We start from the raw sequence: 19,677 nt of genomic DNA, 5'->3' as shown, positions 1-19,677 counted from the left end.
AGATTTAGATTAGGGGTGTCCAATCTTTTGGCTTTCCTGGGCCACTCTGGAAGAAGAGGAACTGTCTTGGGCCACATATAAAATATACTAACGACAGCTGATGAGCTAAAAAAAAAAAAAAATTGCAAAAAACTCATCATGTTTTAAGAAAGTTTCTGAATTTGTGTTGGGCCGCGGGTTGAACAAACTTGATTTAGACAGTGTTACTGCTACTTAAGGTCTGCAGGGCTGTTTCCCTCACATCGCGCATGATGTAACCAGTTCACCTAATTGCAACCGATTTCAGCTTCATGCTATTGGATTTGTTTCCCTAAGGTGCCAGATTCCAGAAAGGTCCTACTCTTCCCTAAATCAACTAGGGAGGTGCGTGCAGCCTATTTTCTATCTGCTTTCCGGTTTAGTCTTGCTCAGGAGCCTGGGCAGGCCAGGTGGGTGCTCCCCTGGGCTCATCTTGGCATTGGGCTACAGTGGGAGATATGATGGAGAAGCATTATTACTAGGAAGCAAGTTAGAACCTTTATCATAAGGAGGCAAAGTCTTGCCTGGGAAGAAAAGAGCACATGCCAAGTCAAGGTAAAGAGACCAGGACAAAGAAAAAAAAAAAGCTAAACATAAATTGCAAGATGTTCAGGCATGGTGAAACTAAAATAGCTCTTTCTAGATTGTTCCATCAAAAAAATTCAAAATACTATACGTTCATTGAAGCTGAACTTTTGTTCTCTCCCTCCCACCCTTCTTCATTCCTTTCCTTCTTCCTTCCCTCTCTTCCTCTTTCTTTCTGCCCTTGTTTGCCACTTGCCTAAGCAAGAACACAGTCACATATTCCAGCTTTCGGCTTATGGAGAGTGCTGGAAAACTGCATCACTCATTGTTTAGAAGATTCATCTCAATGACCTCCCAATCCCTCCCAACTCAGAGGTTCTGTGGGTCTATAGAATGCCCTGGTGAAAGAGAAAGAACACAGGCTTTGAAGTCAGACCAGGTATGTCCCACTTCAGACCAGGTATGTCTGACTTCAAAGCTTGTGTTCTTTCCTTTCACCAAGGCTTTCCATAGACATACAGAACCTCTGAGTTGGGAGGGATTGGGAAGTCATGGAGATGAAGCTTTTTTTTTTTTTTTTTTTGAGACAGAGTCTCGCTCTGTCACCAGGCTGGAGTGCAGTGGTGCAATCTCGGCTCACTGCAACCTCCTCCTCCCGGGTTCAAGCAATTCTCCTGCCTCAGCCTCCCGAGTACTGGGACTACAGGCATGCGCCACCACACCCAGCTAATTTTTGTATTTTTAGTAGAGACGGGGTTTCACCATATTGGCCAGGATGGTCTCTATCTCTTGACCTTGTGATCCGCCTGCTTCAGCCTCCCAAAGTGCTGGGATTACAGGCATGCGCCACTGCGCCTGGCCGAGATGAAGCTTCTTAATAATGAGTGAATCCTAGTTCTCACATTTACTAGCCGTGTGACTTTGGGCAAAGTACTTACCCTCTCTGAGCCTAGGTTCCTCATCTGAAAGCCTGGCCAGTGCCAACTGCCAAGTTGTTGACATGAGGATTAAATGAGAAACTACTTATAACACATGGAGCTAGAATGGAGATGGAAGACTAGGTCCAAAAATCTGCTGCTGGGAAAGCAGAGGAGAGAAGATCAGGCTGCAGAGTGGGAGGTTTATGGGTGGGTGAACAGAGGATTTGGCATTGTTGCTTAGAAAAGCTACTTGGGGCCAGGCGCGGTGGCTCACGCCTGTAATCCCAGCACTTTGGGAGGCCAAGGCGGGCAGATCACCTGAGATCGGGAGTTCGAGACCAGCCTGACCAACATGATGAAACCCTGTCTCTACTAAAAATACAAAATTAGCCGGGCATGGAGGCACGTGCCTATAATCCCAGCTACTTAGGAGGCTGAGGCAGGAGAATTGCTTGAACCCGGGAGGCGGAGGTTGCTGTGGGCCGAGATCGTGCCATTGCACTCCAGCTTGGGCAACAAGAGCGAAACTTTGTCTCAAAAATACACAAACAAACCAACAAAAAAAGCTACTTGGGCCAGCTTATTTCCCAGAGCCTGGCCTTGCCCTGTTCTCCCTGCCTTCTTGTGCAGCTGGATTCTTGTGAATAACCCGGGTCTGCACCCGGGACTTCCACCACGTGTGCTGTACCTCTGAGGCTGCACACTCTCCCACCCAGTGATTTCCCGTGGGTTTTCTGCCCCTACCTATCCTGGATCTACCCCAGCCCTATTTAGACCATCTACCTGCTGGCCTTTTTTATTCACTTATTCATTCATTTCACAAAATACTTTTCTGTCCATCTGCCCCACAAGCCTTTCAGCTTCTTGCCAGCTCCCCAACAGCCCCACCCTCAGGCTTATCCCTCCCTCCCTGGAGGCTGGCTGCATCAGAGGTTACCTTCACCCGCTGCCAGGAGCAAATGCTGACACTCAGTCGATATTTGTTGACTAAATAAACACACAGAAAAAGACTTTTTAAAAAATTACCACCCCTTCTAGATCCCCAGCCCCCTTTCAGGCTGATGCAATCCAAATTTCTCTGCACCATGATGAGTTCAGTGCTGGCAGCTTGGTGATGGCGCATAAGTAACTAGGTTTCCCAGCTTTCAGGCAGCCATTCCCAGCACCTCTGTGAGTTTCTGATTTTCAAGTATCCCTGGGGCTTACAAATGCTAATAGTGGCTCTCTTCATATTACTGTAATAATACTTAGCACTCATGTCCTGACATAAAATCAGTTCAAGTGCTCCCACACCCCCTGGTGAGGTAGGACCCTTATAGCATGCTGCTGTAAATGAGCAGCTGAGGGTGCTGGGGTGCAGCTAGGGCCACACTTGGCTTTGATCTGAAATACGAATTTCTTTTTTTAATTGCTTTTTTTTCTTGATACACGCATACAAAGTGTAATGATGAAATCTGGGTAATTGGAATATCCGTCACCTCAAACATTTATCATTTCTTTGTGTTGAGAACATTCCAAATCTTCTCCCTTCTAGCTATTTCGAAATATACAATAAATAATTGTTTAGTCACTCTATGGTGGTATTTTTACTTTATTTATTTACTTTTAATTTTATTTATTTATTTATTTATTTATTTAGAGACGGAGTCTCACTCTGTCGCCCAGGCTGGAGTGCAGTGGCGCCATCTCAGCTTACTGAAACCTCCGCCCCCTGGGTTCAAGTGATTCTCCTACCTCAGCCTCCCGAGTAGCAGGGACTATAGGCACGCACCACCACGCCTGGCTAATTTTTGTATTTTTAGCAGAGACGGGGTTCCTCCATCTTGACCAGGCTGGTCTTGAACTCCTGACCTCATGATCCACCCGCCTCAGCCTCCCAAAGTGTTGGGATTACAGGCGTGAGCCACCGCACCCAGCCTCTCTTTACGGTGCTATTGAACACTAGATCTTATTCCTTCTATCTAACAGAATGTTTGTACCAATTAACCAACTCTTCTTTTTTCATTTTATTTATTTATTTATTTATTTATTTATTTATTTATTTATTATAATGGAGCCTCACTGTGTCACCCAGGCTGGAGTGCAGTGGTGCGATCTCTGCTCACTGCAACTTCCGCTTCTCAGGTTCAAGCAATTCTCCTGCCTCAGCCTCCCAAGTAGCTGGGACTACAAGTGCACACCACCATGCCTGTCTAATTTTTGTATTTTTTGTAGAGACGGGGTTTCACCATGTTGGTCAGGCTGATGTCAAACTCCTAACCTCAAGTGATCCACACGCCTTGGCCTCCCAAAGTGCTGGGAGACGCGAGCCACCACGCCCAGCCTTTTTTCATTTTAAAATATACAATTGGCTAGACACGGTGGCACATGCCTGTAATCCCAGTACTTTGGGAGGCTGAGGTGGGTGGATCACCTGAGATCAGGAGTTCAAGACCAGCCTGGCCAACATGATGAAACTCCATCTCTACTAAGAATACAAAAAATTAGCTGGGCGTGGTGGCAGATGCCTGTAATCCCAGCTACTCAAGATGCTGAGGCAGGAGAATTGCTTGAATCCGGGAAGCGGAGGTTTCAGTGTGCTGAGATCGCGCCAGTGCACTCCAGCCTGGGCAACAAGAGTGAAAGGAAAAAATGTACAATTAAATTATTATTGACTATAGTCACCCTGTTCATGCTATCAAATAGTAGCTTGTAGGTATTATTCTTCCTACTTTTTTGTACCCATTAGCCCTCCTCACCTCCCTCCAGGCCCCAACCAACACTTCTTGTTTTTGTTTGTTTGAGACTGAGTCTGGCTCTATTGCCTAAGCTGGAGTGCAGTGGTGCCATCTCAGCTCACTGCGACCTCTGCCTCCCGGGTGCAAGTGATTCTCTTGTCTCAGCCTCCCGAGAAGCTGCGATTACAGGTGCCCACCACCACGCCTGGTTAATTTTTGTATTTTTAGTAGAGTTGGTGTTTCACCATGTTGGCCAGGCTGGTCTCGAACTCCTGACCTCAAGGGATCCGCCTGCCTCGGCCTCCCAAAGTGCTGGGATTCCAGGCGTGAGCCACCGTGCCCGGCCCAACCAACCCTTCTTAATACCACCCACTATGCTTCCCAGCCTCAGATAACCACCATTCTACTCTCTACCTCCAAGAGATCAAAATTTTTTGCTCCCATATGTGAGTGAGAACATGCATTATTTGTCTTTCTGAGCCTGGTTTATTTTACTTAATGTCCTCCAGTTCCATCCATGTTACTGCAAATAACAGGATTTCATTCCTTTTTATGTCTAAACAATATTCCACGGTGTATGTATACTACATTTCCTTTATCCATCCTTTGAGGGACACTTAAGTTGATTCTATATTTTGGTTATTGTGCATAGTACTTCAATAAGCATGGAAATGCAGACATCTCTTCGATATATTGATTTCTCTTCTTTTAAATATATTCCCAGCAACACGATGGCTGGATCATATGGTAGTTCTATTTTTAGGTTTTTGAGGAACCTCCAAACTGTTCTCCATTGTGGCTGTACTAATTTACATTCCCACCAACAGCATATGAGGGTTCCCCTTTCTCCTTATCTTTGCCAGCATTTGTTAGTTTTCTCTTTTTGATAATAGCCATTCTTACTGAAGCTAAGATGGTGCCTTGTGAAAGACCAATTTCAAATTACTATATTCTCAGATAGATCTTCATCTGACTCCACAGCAGCCCCCTGCCCTGCAGCTATTTGCTGTCTCCTCAATATTCAAATGGCAGCCCCTCCCTCAGACCCCACCCAACAGGAGGCCTGGGCCGACTGTCCGGAGGGCGGTGCTTCCCCTTCCTTCCCAGGGCCAAAAACCAAACAAAAGCCTGGTAGACATGTGATAGAATAATCATAAATACATACAATTAGCCATGTAAATTGTGAAACATTAAGTTTCAGTTCCACAGACTGTGAAAATAGCAAAGTTTCCAACAAGGTCGAAAAAGTTCATAAGCACTGGGAGAGATGAACGGAATACCCCACTGTCCCAGGTGAGAAGAAACCCTGGGCAGGGATGGATCTGACTCATCTGGAGCGGCCCAGAGCCCCTGCAAAGCCAGCCACCCCAACACCTCGCATCGCCTGGAAGAAAATGAGAAATTCCATGTGCCCCAAAGCACCCCCTCAGAGTGCTCCCCTCCCTACCAAGTGGTTAAAGACAAAAAAAAATCACTAAAATGTACATGTATCATTAAATGCACATAAAATGCACCTATATAAGAAGGGGAGGCTGGGTGCGGTGGCTCACACCTGTTATCTCAGCACTTTGGGAGGCTGAGGCAGGCGGATCACCTGAGGTCAGGAGTTTGAGACCAGCCTGGCCAACATGGTGACGCTCCGTCTCTACTAAAAATACAAAAAAACTTAGCTGGGTGTGGTGGTGCATGCCTGTTATCCCAGCTACTTGGGAGGCTGAGGCAGGAGAAGGGCGTGAACCCGGGAGGCAGAGCTTGCAGTGAGCCGAGATCCGGCCACTGTACTCCAGCCTGGGTGACAGGGTGAGACTCTGTCTCAAAAAAAAAAAAAAAAAAAAAAAAAAAAAAAAAGAAATGCAACTAGTCCTTCTTTCAGCTGCACAAATGGTTCCTTGTTCTCGCTCCATGTTTCTCAAACTGGAATACACGTTCAAAGAGGCAGATCCTGAAAGGGATGGGGGCAGAAGAGAGACGATGGGGATCTAAAAGTACTCCCAGCCATGGGCAAACTTAGCACATTTCCTGGAGCTTTCGAGTTACTTGTTGCTTAGCTTCTCCATTTTTTTAAAAAACAACATTTTTATATGGAAACAAATTGGTCTAGTATGGAATGAAACGCAAACTTTCCATGAACTTTTAAAATCTAACATCAGTTTTCAAAGAAATCTCTCACCTCTGGCCAGAGAGGTGTATTTATGCCTTCTGGTCTCAGGGTTCCTAGGTGGAAGTTGGAAGATCACTGAATTTGTTTTCATCTCGGAAGACGCAGAGTCTCACCTTGCTGGAATGAGGTTCCCTAGTTGCTGGGGGGTGGGTCGGGGGGTACAGATCAGGGTCAAGCTGAGGATGGCCCAGTGGCAACCCACAGCTCCCCACTGAGAAGGTGGGCCTCCTCCACGTGGCCTGTGGGTCTTAGCTCTTGGGCTACGGGGAGCAGACCCATGAAAGGCTGGGAGGTGAGCTCCTAGGTAGAGGTGGAGGAGGGATGGAGACAGGAGAGAGGGAGGGTAGCAATGGAGGGGACAGTATAGACAGGGAGCCCTCAGTGACCTCAACAAGAAATCTGTGAAAAGTTCTGCTCAAAGCCAACCCAGGCATGCTTCAGAATCACAGAGTGTAGGCACTGAAGGGAACTAGAAATATTCTAGTGCAAACCCCTCATTTTACAGTTGGGAAAACTGAGGTTCAAAGCATTCGGCTGACTTGCAGGAGGTCACAAACCTGATTAGTGCCAGAGTTTTATTTTTAATATTAACAAGATTAGCAGGATTCTTTTGTTGTTGTTGTTGTTGTTGTTGTTTGAGACAGAGTCTTGCTCTGTGGCCCAGGCTTGAGTGCAGTGGCACCATCTCGGCTCACTGCAACCTCTGCCTCCTGAGTTCAAGTGATTCCCCTGCCTCAGCCTCCAGAGTAGCTGGGACTACAGGAGTACGCCACCACACCCAGCTAATTTTTGCATTTTTGGTAGAGACGGGGTTTCACCATGTTGGCAAGACTGGTCTCGAACTCCTGACCTCAGGTGATCCACCTGCCTTGGCCTCCCAAAGTGCTGGGATTACAGGCGTGAGCCACCGGAACCCGGCCAAGATTATCAGGATTCTAAAACACCTATGAAAAGATAATTGCAAAAAGGAACAAAATTAGTTTAAAAGCAAAATTATTAAAACCACAGTAAGAAAAAAGAAGGTTGCTAATCAGATCAGCATTTTCACCCAACAAGCACCGGAGTTTTGTTGTCCCCAGATTAGTTTGTAGGGTTCAAAGCTATTGGATGTAGCGTGAGCTCTAAATGTTTTTTCACCAAGCAGGATTTAGGACTCCTGGCATTGTCTCTGAAAACATTTTCATGCCATTTTATGTAAAAACAAGACAAAAATACCTCATGCCACTTGACTTTGCAGTGCCTGACTTATTTGCCTAGAAGCTAGAAACTTCACCTCATTACAAAGATGCGAGTCAGAGCTACAAAATGAAAAACCAGTGTGAGGAACAAGGGATTCTGGAGAGGCAGCTTCAGCAGCTGGGCAGGGCCTCTTGCAGGAGGTCACCCTGAGGATTTTCCATGGTGTTTTTATGGTAAGGAGGACTGGGAATTGTTGCTCCATAAATGCATATGCTGTGCTCTAACAAAACGCAGCTTTGCAGTGGTTCTAAGGCTGCCTCTGTTTCTGTCAAAAATCCTCAAATGGCAAAAACTAGGTGCTCAGTTTGACTGAACCATGAGAAAAATAAAAGTTCCCATTCGGAAACTGCCTGCTAATTATTCCGGGGACATTCTTCCTGTCAATCTTTTATTAATTATCCAGGGGAAGTGATTCTGTAAAGCAACACACAGTGAAATGATTCATCTGACATAACTTCCTTCATTTTGCATCCAATTGGAACAGTTCCAGAAGCCTCAACTAGCAATAAAGTTGGGAGAAAACTAAACTGAATGCCCTCCAAAAACACAGCCATGTTCTGAGCTGCATTCCACAGCAGAAGCATGGGCTTAGGCAAAAACAATAGGTAAGGACGATGTACCTTCCATTTCCCCAGGTGTTTATAATGAATAATGGATTCAATGAATAAATTCCAATAAATGACTGAATACATTTTCATAACTAATGACTCAAGTGATGAGTAAGAACACTGCAGAGTCTCAAGTATATATTTAAAACACTATAAATTCTAAAAGTTTAAATTATATATTTAAAAATATATAGAAAACTTTAAAAATAAAATTTACTATAATGTTATCACACAATTGTACAATTATTATCAATTCATGTTATCTTACTATAATCTATACTTACACTTATGTTATCTTACTATTGCTTTTTCTTTTTTTTTTTTTTTTTTTTCAGCTGCTGTCTTGCTCTGTCGCCTAGGCTAGACTTCAGTGGTGCAATCGCTGCTCACTGCAACCTCTGCCTCCTGGGTTCCAGCGACTGTCCTGCCTCAGCTTCCCGAGTAGCTGGGATTACAAGTGCCCACCACTACGACCAGCTAATTTTTGTATTTTTAGTAGAGCCAAGGTTTCAACATGTTGGCCAGGCTGGTCTCAAACTCCTGACTGTAAGTGATCTGCCGGCCCCGGCCTCCCAAAGTGCTGGGATTACAGGCACGAGCCACCGCGCCCAGCTGTTTTTTATCTTTAAAAAATTGTTTATTTTTATAAAAAAGTTATATATGTAAAGTATACAATGTGGTGTTTTTGTTTCTGTTTTTGAGACCGAGTCTTGCTCTGTCTCCCAGGCTGGAGTGCAGTGGCGAGATCTTGGCTCACTGCAAACTCTGCCTCCCGGGTTCAAGGGATTCTCCAGCCTCAGCCTCCTGAGTAGCTGGGATTACAAGTGTGCACCACCACGCCCAGCTAATTTTTGTATTTTTAGTAGAGATGGGGTTTTACCATGTTTGGTCAGGCTGGTCTCATACTCCTGATGTGATCCACCCACCTCGGCCTCCCAAAGTGCTGGGATTACAGGCGTGAGCCACTGCACCTGGCCGCAATGTGATGTTTTAATACACATGTACATTGAGGACTGTTTACTACAGCCAGCTTAATACTTTTCTCCTTCTCTGTCTCACTTTCTTTCCTTAAATGTACATATACACTTACATGCATTTACATGCACCTATATGCACCTATACACTTCTCTTTTTCTGATTTACGTCAGATGAATGACTGTGAGGCAGAGATTAAGGGCAGCAAAAGTATTCCTTTAAATGCACAGACTGAATTCAAGGAAAAGACGTGCTTAGGAAGCTGTGCCTACACACGACAAAACTGAAAATATACTACCCCTTAACCACAGACCGTTGCTGAGTGCACTGAGTTTCAGGAGCCTTTAAAAAAGATTTCATCAGTCATTCAAAGGCATGGATTTTAAATGCAATTACTGTGTATAATTAGCCATTTCATCTTCAGTGTCAGTGAAGTTGGAATTTAATCTTTGATTGCACAAAATAGAATACTAAGTAGCTTACTCAATAGAAAGGCTGGTTTCGCTGTTTGTTGGTGGCCGGATAATGTGGCCAAATCCCTTACAGCCGCCGTAGGGCAAAGGTTGAAGAGAAACGAATGGAGACAAGGCACTGGCTCTTATTAGATTTGTAGGTGTCTTTAAAGACACAATTCACAAGTCATCTCCGCCCTGGAAAATTGTGTCATCCCCTTGCCCATGCAGATGGAGGTGATTACCCCCACCTCACATATATCATTTAACACATGCTGCACCACAACAATCCAATCGTCTCCACGTCTACTTTCCTTACAAGATCATGAGTTCCTTGAGGGCAGGGACCATTATACTTTGTGTTTTTCCACAGAGCATAGTGCCTGGCCCACCACAGCATTCAACAGATAAATGAATGAGTCAATGAATGAGCCACCAATTAAAATCAACCAGAGGCCAGATTTACAAAAATAAGCAGTTTATAAATAGTTGTTTTCTACGTCCCTAAAGAAAAAAATGAACTATCTGGGCTGGGTGCGGTGGCTCACGACTGTAATCCCAGCACTTTGGGAGGCCGAGGAAGGCAGATCATGAGGTCAGGAGATCGAGACCATCCTGGCCAACATGGTGAAACCCTGTCTCTACTGAAAATACAAAAATTAGCTGGGCATGGTGGTGTGTGCCTGTAATCCCAGCTACTCCAGAGGCTGAGGCAGGAGAATTGCTTGAACCAGGGAGTTGGAGGTTGCAGTGGGCCGAGATTGCGCCACTGCACTCCAGCCTGGTGAGAGAGAGAGACTCCGTCTCAAAAAAAAAAAAAAAAAAAAAAAAAAAAGAAAAAGAGAAAAAGAAAGAAAAAATGAATTATCTAAATTATGTTAGCTTCTCAGTCCGCTTCTAAGAACTCAATTCTCAGCCACAGTCCCCGCCTTCGAGTCACCAATACGTGATTTGATAACACTTTAAAATGTATGAATAAAACTAGGCCATCAAGTTCAAGTGATGCTTCATGGATTGACCTTAATTCTGATTTTGGTCTATGACCTATCTATGAAATTTATTTTTAGCTATTCCTGGAATATAAATTTCCTAAAGACAAGAACTGTGTTTGTGCCATTCACTGCCATATCCTCAGCTCCCTGAATAGTACCTGAACTACAGAAGGTGCTCAATAAATACATCTGGAGTGAATTCACGTGTGTGGCAGTTACTGGGATAGAAGTTTGCTATTAAAAAATTATGAGCTACTTTCTTGTCTCCTGGGAAAATGCTCAATAAATCAACCATGAAAAGAACATACATATCACAGGCATAAAAAGACTGATGGTTTTATTGTAATGATTTTTATCCTCCAAAGAATAAAAGAAACTCCAAAAACCTGTATGGAACTCACAGTAAGAAAATGTTCCCTCAAAAGATGTCCCAAGTATTCCCAAATTAAGTCTTTCTCTTGGCACCAGAGGAAACGCAGAGATGAGCATTGTGGCAGATCCCTAGCTCGCTCTGGGAGTCAGCTGGCCAAATCTAAAATTGGTTTGTTGAGTCAGAGGCAGGAGAGGAAAGGTTGCCCCCGATAGTAGAGAAATTGGGTTAGCAGCAGAAATGGCACCTCCCAACCTCCTCCCAGCTGAACTAAACGTATACTACTGCATGCAGAATGGACGTGTGTCATGCAGTTGTGATACGTGATTCCTCATCCCTGCAGCCACCACAGGAGTGAGGAGAATGGAGAAACACAAAGACCCCACTGTGGCTTCTAAAGACTAGGATTTCCATAGGTGACATGAGAGATTTGTAATTCCCACATGAAGCTATTTGCCAAATGACTCATTCCAAAGCCTGAGAGAGAAAGGCTGGTTCCCAAATCAGCACACTGTTTTTATGATGGCAACAGAAACACTGGGAAACATGAAGGACGATGTTCCGGTTTTTCTTGTGTCCAGGCCCTCAGCCCCAGACCCTTGAGGGAAGCAAAAGCTCTGGTTAGTGAACTGGCATATAGGATCCTCAGTGAGGGCCAGGCAGGCTGTGAAACCACCCCAGTGAAGAATCCCGGGGAGCTAGAACAAGTGTAGTGTCACAGTAGGTAGCTAGTCAAGTGTGACAGGGCAGGTGAGGGCCCCACAGACATACACTAGGAGTGTGGCGCGACCATCAGGCGATGGGCAGGCGGCTGTTAACCATTTCTCTAAAGTAATAATTAGTCACAGCTCGTGTCAGGGAAAGGCCGTATCCTAATACATAGCAAACGCCTGAAACTGATCACCAGCTTCCCAGTAAGATCCCAGAAGTATGCCCACGCATAAAACCCAAAGTCAGGAGGCAAGCTGAGCACTTGGTTTCTCAACTCACCCACTTGGCCTTCTTCCAAGTCGTGCTTTTCGTTTTTTTTTTTTTTTTTGAGATAGAGTCTCACTCTGTCACCAAGGATGGAGTGCAGTGGTGCCATCTCGGCTCCCTGCAACCTACGCCTCCCAGGTTCAAGCAATTCTCCTGCCTCAGCCTCCCAAGCACCACAGGCGCCCCCCTCCACACTTGGCTAATTTTTGTATTTTTAGTACAGACAGGGTTTCTCCATGTTGACCAGGCTGGTCTCAAACTCCTGACCTCAGGTGACCTACCCACCTAGCCTCCCAAAGTGCCAGGATTACAGGCGCGAGCCACCCCGCCCAGCCCCTTCTTTTCTTTCCTTTCTTTCCTTTCCTCACTCTTCTAAAGCTTTTTAATAAACTTTCCCTCCTGCTCTGAAACTTGCCTCGGCCTCTCCTTCTACTTCATGTTCCTCAGTCGAATTCTTTCTTCTGAGAAGGCCAGAACTGAGGTTGCTGCAAATCCATAGGGATTCGCCTCGGGTACCTGCCACCAGTAACAGCAGCACAGACCTAGCACTTGCCAGTGCGTATACCTCATGCCCATTATCACTCACCCTGTGTGTGCTTGTGTGTAGGTAGGTGTGTGAGTGTACTTGTGCATGCATGCACGTGTGTGCATGTGTCTATGTACGTGTATGGGTGTGCTTGTACGTGTGTGTGCACACATGCATATATGTGAGCACCTGTGTGTGTAAGCCTGTGTATGCTTGGCAGTGTGACATGCGGTGAGGGAGGAAGATTTCGAGGGAAGAGAGTTGAGGCCTAATTCCCAACGGTTATTTGCTCTTCAGTCTGAGACAAGTCCCTGAGCCTGAGGATTTGTTTTTCATCTATAAAAATGTGATGGTAAGAGACACTACATTGGCTACCCTGCAGAGATCATTAAAGCCCTGCCTAAATGGCAATGTGCCGTGAATATGCTAACCATTATTAACTTTGTGCTTCTTTTATCTCTTTTGCCACAGCTACCTCCGATTGTTAGACTGCATGTTAGAACCAAGTGCCCAGGGCTAGGGTTGTAGGCCATTAAAAATAGACTTGTGGGCTCCCCGGCAAGGGTGGGCTGGCTCTAACCCTTACATGGGATTGAGGTTGCTATGCAGCTTTGTCAGAGGCTAGGTAGTTTGTGTTGTTTCCACCAAGCTGTCCGCCCTGTCTGCGGCTTCCCTTGTTGTTCACCAAGCTGATATATTGATTGCTCATGCCTTCCCACCTTATCACTGAAAAGATGTGTGTTTAGAAACTGCATTAGGAACTCTCTCCAAAAGCTGTTCTGTAAGTGATAACAATTGCAGCGACTAAGGGGTACTAATCACTTTTGTGCCAGGCACTTTGCCAAACACACTACAGACTTTATCTCGTTTAATCCTTACGACATTCCTTAAAATAAATAATATTATATCCATTTTATAGATGAAGAAACCGAGGCTTAGAGAGGATAAATGCTTGCCCAACATCACATAGCAATCAAGCGAAACTCAAGAGATCTAACCCAGAGTTTTTGCTGTGAACCATAGTTGCCCAGCTCAGCCAGTCATTCCATATCTCCGCCCACGGGCTACCCATGGAGTTTGGGAGAAGAGAAAAGTGAGGAGACCATATTCAGGATGTGCAGGCTGTATGTTAGGCTGAAAGGCTCCTTCCAACCTCCTTGCATGTGCCTATACTATTTTTCCCTCCTGGCTCCCAAGGAAAAGGGAGTGACTCTAGTTAAATGCTGTCCCCAGGACTGTCCAGGTTCTCTTTCGGGCTGCCCCTTGCTGCCTCTCCATCCCTGCCATGGGATGCATGCCACCTTAGGAACAGCATGCCTCAGCTAGGTGGAGTCTAAGTGGAGTAGAAAGAAAAGAGCTCTCTTGTGGGCATTCAGCTAGGGGGGAGAAACTGAGCTGTGCTCAGGCGACTCCCCCAGAGGTGCACCCCATGCTTACTGCTTACCCCCACGCTGCACATGGCTTGCTGGTCCTAGAGCCTTTCACTCCACTGGACAGGGCAACGGGGCCCACAGTCTGCCCAGCCCTGCCCTGCTCCTGGACACTCATGGGCTGCTGTACTGAACAGGGCAAAGGCCAGTGCAGGGACATGGGTTCTGGCCCCAGGTCTGATGCCAACTTGGCCACACTCGCCAAGTCATTGGACTTCTCTGGACTTCAGATTTTTCTTTTTCTTTTTCTTTTCTTTCTTTCTTTTTTTTTTTTTTTTAAGGCAGAGTCTTACTTTGTCACCTAGGCTGGAGTGCAATGGCACTGTGTCGGCTCACTGTAACCTCTGTCTCCTGGATTCAAGCAGTTCTCCTGCCTCAGCCCCCCGAGTAGCTGGGATTACAGGCGCCCACCACCATGCCCAGCTAATTTTTATATTTTTAGTAGAGATGGGGTTTCACCATGTTGGCCAGGCTGGTCTCGAACTCCTGACCTCAGGTGATCTGCCCACCTCGGCCTCCCAAAGTGCTGGGATTACAGGCGTTTGCCATCGGGCCTGGTCCAGATTTTTATTTTTCAAATGAAATGAGAAGCTTGGGTTTCACTCTAAACATTCTTTTCAATTCTGAAACCCAGCAATTCTGAATCTCTCCACTTCTGGGCAATTCTGTTGCCATTCTCCCGGGGTTCATGGGAGAGAACCTTCTTCAGAGAGGCTGATGCAAGAGCTTCAGGGGAAGTGCACTGGGGGCACATGAATTGTGGAACAGAAACAGCGATGGTTACAGCAGCTGACAGAGTGAGGAAGCAGCGGTCTTCGGAGTCCCAGACTGAAGGCCGATTTCCTGGCCACAAAAGCACCAAAGGACAAGACTCCACCAACGGTGCCCCTTGGATGGTGGAGTCCAGCTGCCAGGCTCACTCAGGGGACAGTGGCTCTTTTCTCAGTCACTCATCATGGTCACTAGGGATTAAGTGCCTTTAATAACACCCCCACTCCACATTTAATAACCCCCCAAAACCCAAATGACTCCTCTGCACATTGAAGCTGCTTAAACCATTGACTGTGATTAACTGCTATAGCAACTGCATAACAGTCTGGAGGGGTGTGCACAGGGAAAACACCTCAACTACCATGCATTACGTGTTCTTGCTGAGAGAGAGAAGGAAGGGACGTGAGTTCGAGGCTTCCTTTGCTCCTTGCAGATGGTACTTTTCAGTGTAAAATATGCCAAGATGAATGTGGAGCTCAAGCTACTGGGACAGTGAATAAAGACGCCGGGAAAAGGAGGAAAGAGATTTCACATGGGCAACGGTTGACAAGTCTTTCTTGTTTGTGACTTGCAGTGAGCAGTGGACAGGCATTCTCAGATCAGGTCAGAGAGCAAGTCATAAATGGGGGCAAATTCCAGTCGGGTCTTTCAACTGACCGTTTTGTTCAATGAATGTCACACTGTAACAGGATAATTGGAGGGTTTGGGTAAGCTGGTGAGGGAATAAGGGCTTTTCCTAAGAATGATAAAAGCAGAGAGGCAGCTCTCAGCTCTAAGCTGGCTGCCCTGTTTCTGCAAAAATGGGTCCTTTAACATGGAGAAGCAGAAATCTAAACCTTCTTAAATCCCCTCAAATGTTTTGAATAGAACAAACACCTATTTCATGAAAGAAATACATTTTCAAAGATCATAGCAACAGGACACACGAGCTGCTTGGTCACCTAAGTGTTTTTGGAAAAGGAAAAGAGCTATTCAGCATTAAAGATTCAGGAATGTCTGTTGACATATTAAGGAAACAACCTCAGGGGACAGCTGACAAGGCTCCAAGAAGCATCACCAAGGGAACAGTGACGCAAACGCGTTCCGTTTTTACAGGCTGGCAGGCTGCCAGTTTCCCTCGCCTGACGGCTGATGTAATGCTAATCCCTATCTGGGTTAGCGTTGCTTAGATATCAATTCAAGCAGCTCAGTCAGTTGCAATCAATAGCAGGATCCTTTTATAGAAGATAGTAAAGGGAAAAAGTACGTGTGTGTGTGTGTGTGTGTGTGTGTGTGTATATATATATATATATATATATAGAGAGAGAGAGAGAGAGAGAGAGAGAGAAAACTCCAGATTCTGGTGAGCTGCAAACCTATACATTGTACAAAAAAAAATACATTATGCACTCAGGTGTCTCCACATGGAGTATAGCCAGTTGTCTAGGAAAGATATTGCTATTTCACAAGACCAGTTCTTTTTTTAAAGCATAACTAAAGAATATGCCTAATTCCCAGCTGAGCTAAATAATGATGGAAGAAAACAGAAGACATTAGGTGGGAATGTGAAAATAATGATCTTTTTCATTATTGAATAAATGGGCTGATTCCTTTTAAACCTATGTGTAAAATATCACTTTTTAAAAACTTCTTTCTTTAAGACCGCTGCTTTTCAGTTATTTTAGAATAAATAATAAGAATAATAATTATGCAAATTTTAATCAGTCGTGGATTGAATGCTTATGTTAAGTGCCTCCTGTAATGTGTTGGCGGGGCCACTTTTCATTTTTTCTCTCAGGCATAGCAATTTTAACTGTCCAAGAGCAATAAAGAAGAACTCATTTTAAAAGCTCAATTCATTTATGCATATTCTTACTTATTTACAAGATTATACCTAGATGGAAGGAATCTATGTTGTCCTACACAAAAGACGAATAGCAAATACACCCTTGGATCCAAAGCCTTCAGAGTAGAAAATATTCAAACATTCCCATTGCAACCCGCCAGAAAAAGGTGGTGTGGGGGTGGAATGAGCACCAACAAAGATAACCAAGCTATTTTTAATAATAATAAAATGAGCATAACTATGATAACATAGGGCAATAGACTTGTCAATCAAGCCCACAAGGATGGCAGTTACAGGGTAGAAATGACACGTTATTAATATTTTATATGTTTATTGCACTTTTCTTTTAAGGTAGGTTTTATTTTGCTTTCAGCCTATGAGAAGTTTACAGATAAGCTTTATTTACCTTGTAAATTACATGAAAAGCTGATGGGTATGTACATATTTTTCTGGGAGAAGGGTTCATAGATATCGTTACATTCTCAAAGGGATCCAGGGGCCCCCACCCCAAGGTTAAAACTGGTGAATTCTAAGGAGTTAAAAATCCTTTAGAAATTTGATTTCAATATCCCTCACCTCCCAGTAAGATAATTAATTTACAGGTAGAGAAAGTGGGAAATTGAGAGGCCAAGTTGCTCGCCCAAGTTTAAGGAAGCAGGCCATCTATGATTATCTAGGCTGCTGGATGAGAAGGCCTCCTTGCTTAAGTTTCTATGGCATGCCCATTAGTCAGGAGCATCCCATTGGAGCAGAGCTCATAAGGGAAGGGTCAGGGAAAGCTTAGGATGCCTGCTGATTAGTTCAATTTCAACTCAAGGGACACACCTCGATATCTAGCATCCCTCATACCCACCCAGCTTCTCTTCCGCTCCCCACATTTCTGCTGCCCAAAGTCTCCCTCTGATCAGGCCAAGGCTAAACAGAACACTTAACTGTAGTATTTTGAAACTGTAATAGTCTCCCATGAAAACGTAGCTTCAGTATCACCTTTCTTTGATAAGGCAATGTTTGCTTCAGCATCTTGAAACACTTCCTATCGGGCAGAAAGGATACAGAACAGGAAACAAGGACGCACGAAAATGAAGGAACTTCCCATTCTGTAGAAATTAAGATGCAAATTCAGTTCTCCAGACTCATAGCCCTGTCCATTCTGTGTTACCTTTCAGCAGCTTGGCCTGGTGAATAGAGTTGTGTATTCTTTGAGTCCAGCTCCTCCTGCCTAGGGCAGAAGCTAGGAATGGATGGCACAGGGAAGTCAATTCCAGTTTTAAGTAAGGAGCTGAGAAAAGAGCCAGGCTGGAAGGCATGGGGATGAGGATTTCTTCCCTTTTTTGAAGCAATAATATTTAATGCCATTTTTATGGTTATAAAATAATATTTGTTCATTGTAGAAAATTCAGGGGGAAAAACTAAAAAAAAGAGGAAGCAAAAAATACCTGAAATCCCATCTCTCCTAGATATCACACTAAGTAAACAAATAACTTGGTTATTAGGACTGGACCTGCCTCTTTTTGTGTCCCTGAAGAAGTCACAAGTGCTTGGTTTCTTTGTGAGGAAGATATAAATAATTAAATCTTTTTTTTGAGACAGAGTCTCACTGTCTCCCAGGCTGGTGTGCAGTGGTGCGATCTCAGCTCACTGCAACGTTGCCTCCCGGGTTCCAGTGATTCTCTTGTCTCAGCCTCCCAAGTAGCTGGGACTACAGGCACGTACCAACCATGCCCATCTAATTTTTGCATTTTTAGTAGAGATGGGGTTCACCCTATTGGCCAGGCTGGTCTTGAACTCCTCACCTCAAGTGATCAGCCCACCTCAGCCTCCCAAAGTTCCAGGATTACAGGCGTGAGTCACCATGCCTGGCCATGATTAAATTTTTCTTGTCTGCTTTACAGGGTTGTTCTATGACTCAAATAAGATTAAGGTTTTGGAAATGATTTGTAAATCACACAGATCTATATCGCAGAATTAAAGGATTCATACCATTATCCTTAAAGGTTACTTGCCCCTGTCGTATCCATAGCTACTAAAACTATCACCTTAAAAACACGATTTCCCACGCTCACTCCCTGCTTCAGAACTGACCATGGATCTCGATGGCACAAGATTTAAAATAGAGCATCCCTGGTCTGACTTCTAGGAGCTTTCTCAATGCCAAACTTGATCTTGTCTTTGTTGCTGCAAACCATGCTTCTCATTGACCTTTGATGCAAAATCTACCCCATCAAAGTAAATCTTCGAATCATTGGCACATATACTGCATGTTTTATATTCTGGAACTTTCTATATGCTTTCCCTCATATACGACATTCCAGCCCACCTAAAAATGCAGATCACTTCTAATGCTTCATTTAATATCATTTCCATCAAACAGCTGCATGCTGGGAAAAATTCAGAGCTAGTTTTATACATGATAATTACATGACATGTCACTTAAATTTACACCCATCTTCTGATTTTTCTTTTGCAAACTTTTGTCTTCATTCTCTAACTCTTTTTCTAAAATGGTTAAAAATAGATTTTGGAAAACATTGGACATGAATGTCATTTGTTGTGTATGAATTTGCTAAGAAATAGGGTGTACCACAGCTGTTATTTTTTCCACATAGCCTACTCAATCTGTCATGCATTTACTGTGTTTTATAAATATGTGACATATTTGGAAATATATTGTTCACATATCTTGCATGTTTTCTATTCAAGGCATGCTAAAAATATAGTATCAGTTTGTCAACATGGCTTTTAAAAACAAGAGCCCCTCATTTAAAAATTCCAAGAAAGTCCATAGTTCAGACCAAGCAGTTCTTACACTTTCTGTTTCTTACCTTGCCATGTTTATAGTGTACCTGTCTCACATAAGTTGTATGTTAAACATCTCAAATGCAAAAATATCAGACGTGTGACTCAAAAGCAAGGTGGTTTTCTCAAACTTCTTCATGTTCTAGAATGCATGTTTAACTTGATGCAGGAATACAAGAGAAAGAATGCAGGTTCTCTCTCTCTCAAGTGAATGTTCTTTCTGAAGAGTCAGCAACATCACCGTGGGATAGTGGTGTTGGGATGTTTCCATTAACCTAAAACTTTGAGGTGTGCAAATCATAAACCAAGCTGGCTTCCATATCATTTAAAACCCTTGTTTTCTTTGCACGACAATAGCCCCAGAGTGACATTTA

This window comes from Nomascus leucogenys, chromosome 5, assembly GCF_006542625.1.
Source record: "Nomascus leucogenys isolate Asia chromosome 5, Asia_NLE_v1, whole genome shotgun sequence".
In the NCBI taxonomy this organism is placed as follows: Eukaryota; Metazoa; Chordata; class Mammalia; order Primates; family Hylobatidae; genus Nomascus; species Nomascus leucogenys.
The sequence above is the reverse complement of the archived record's forward strand: the minus strand, read 5'-3'. Positions refer to the sequence as shown.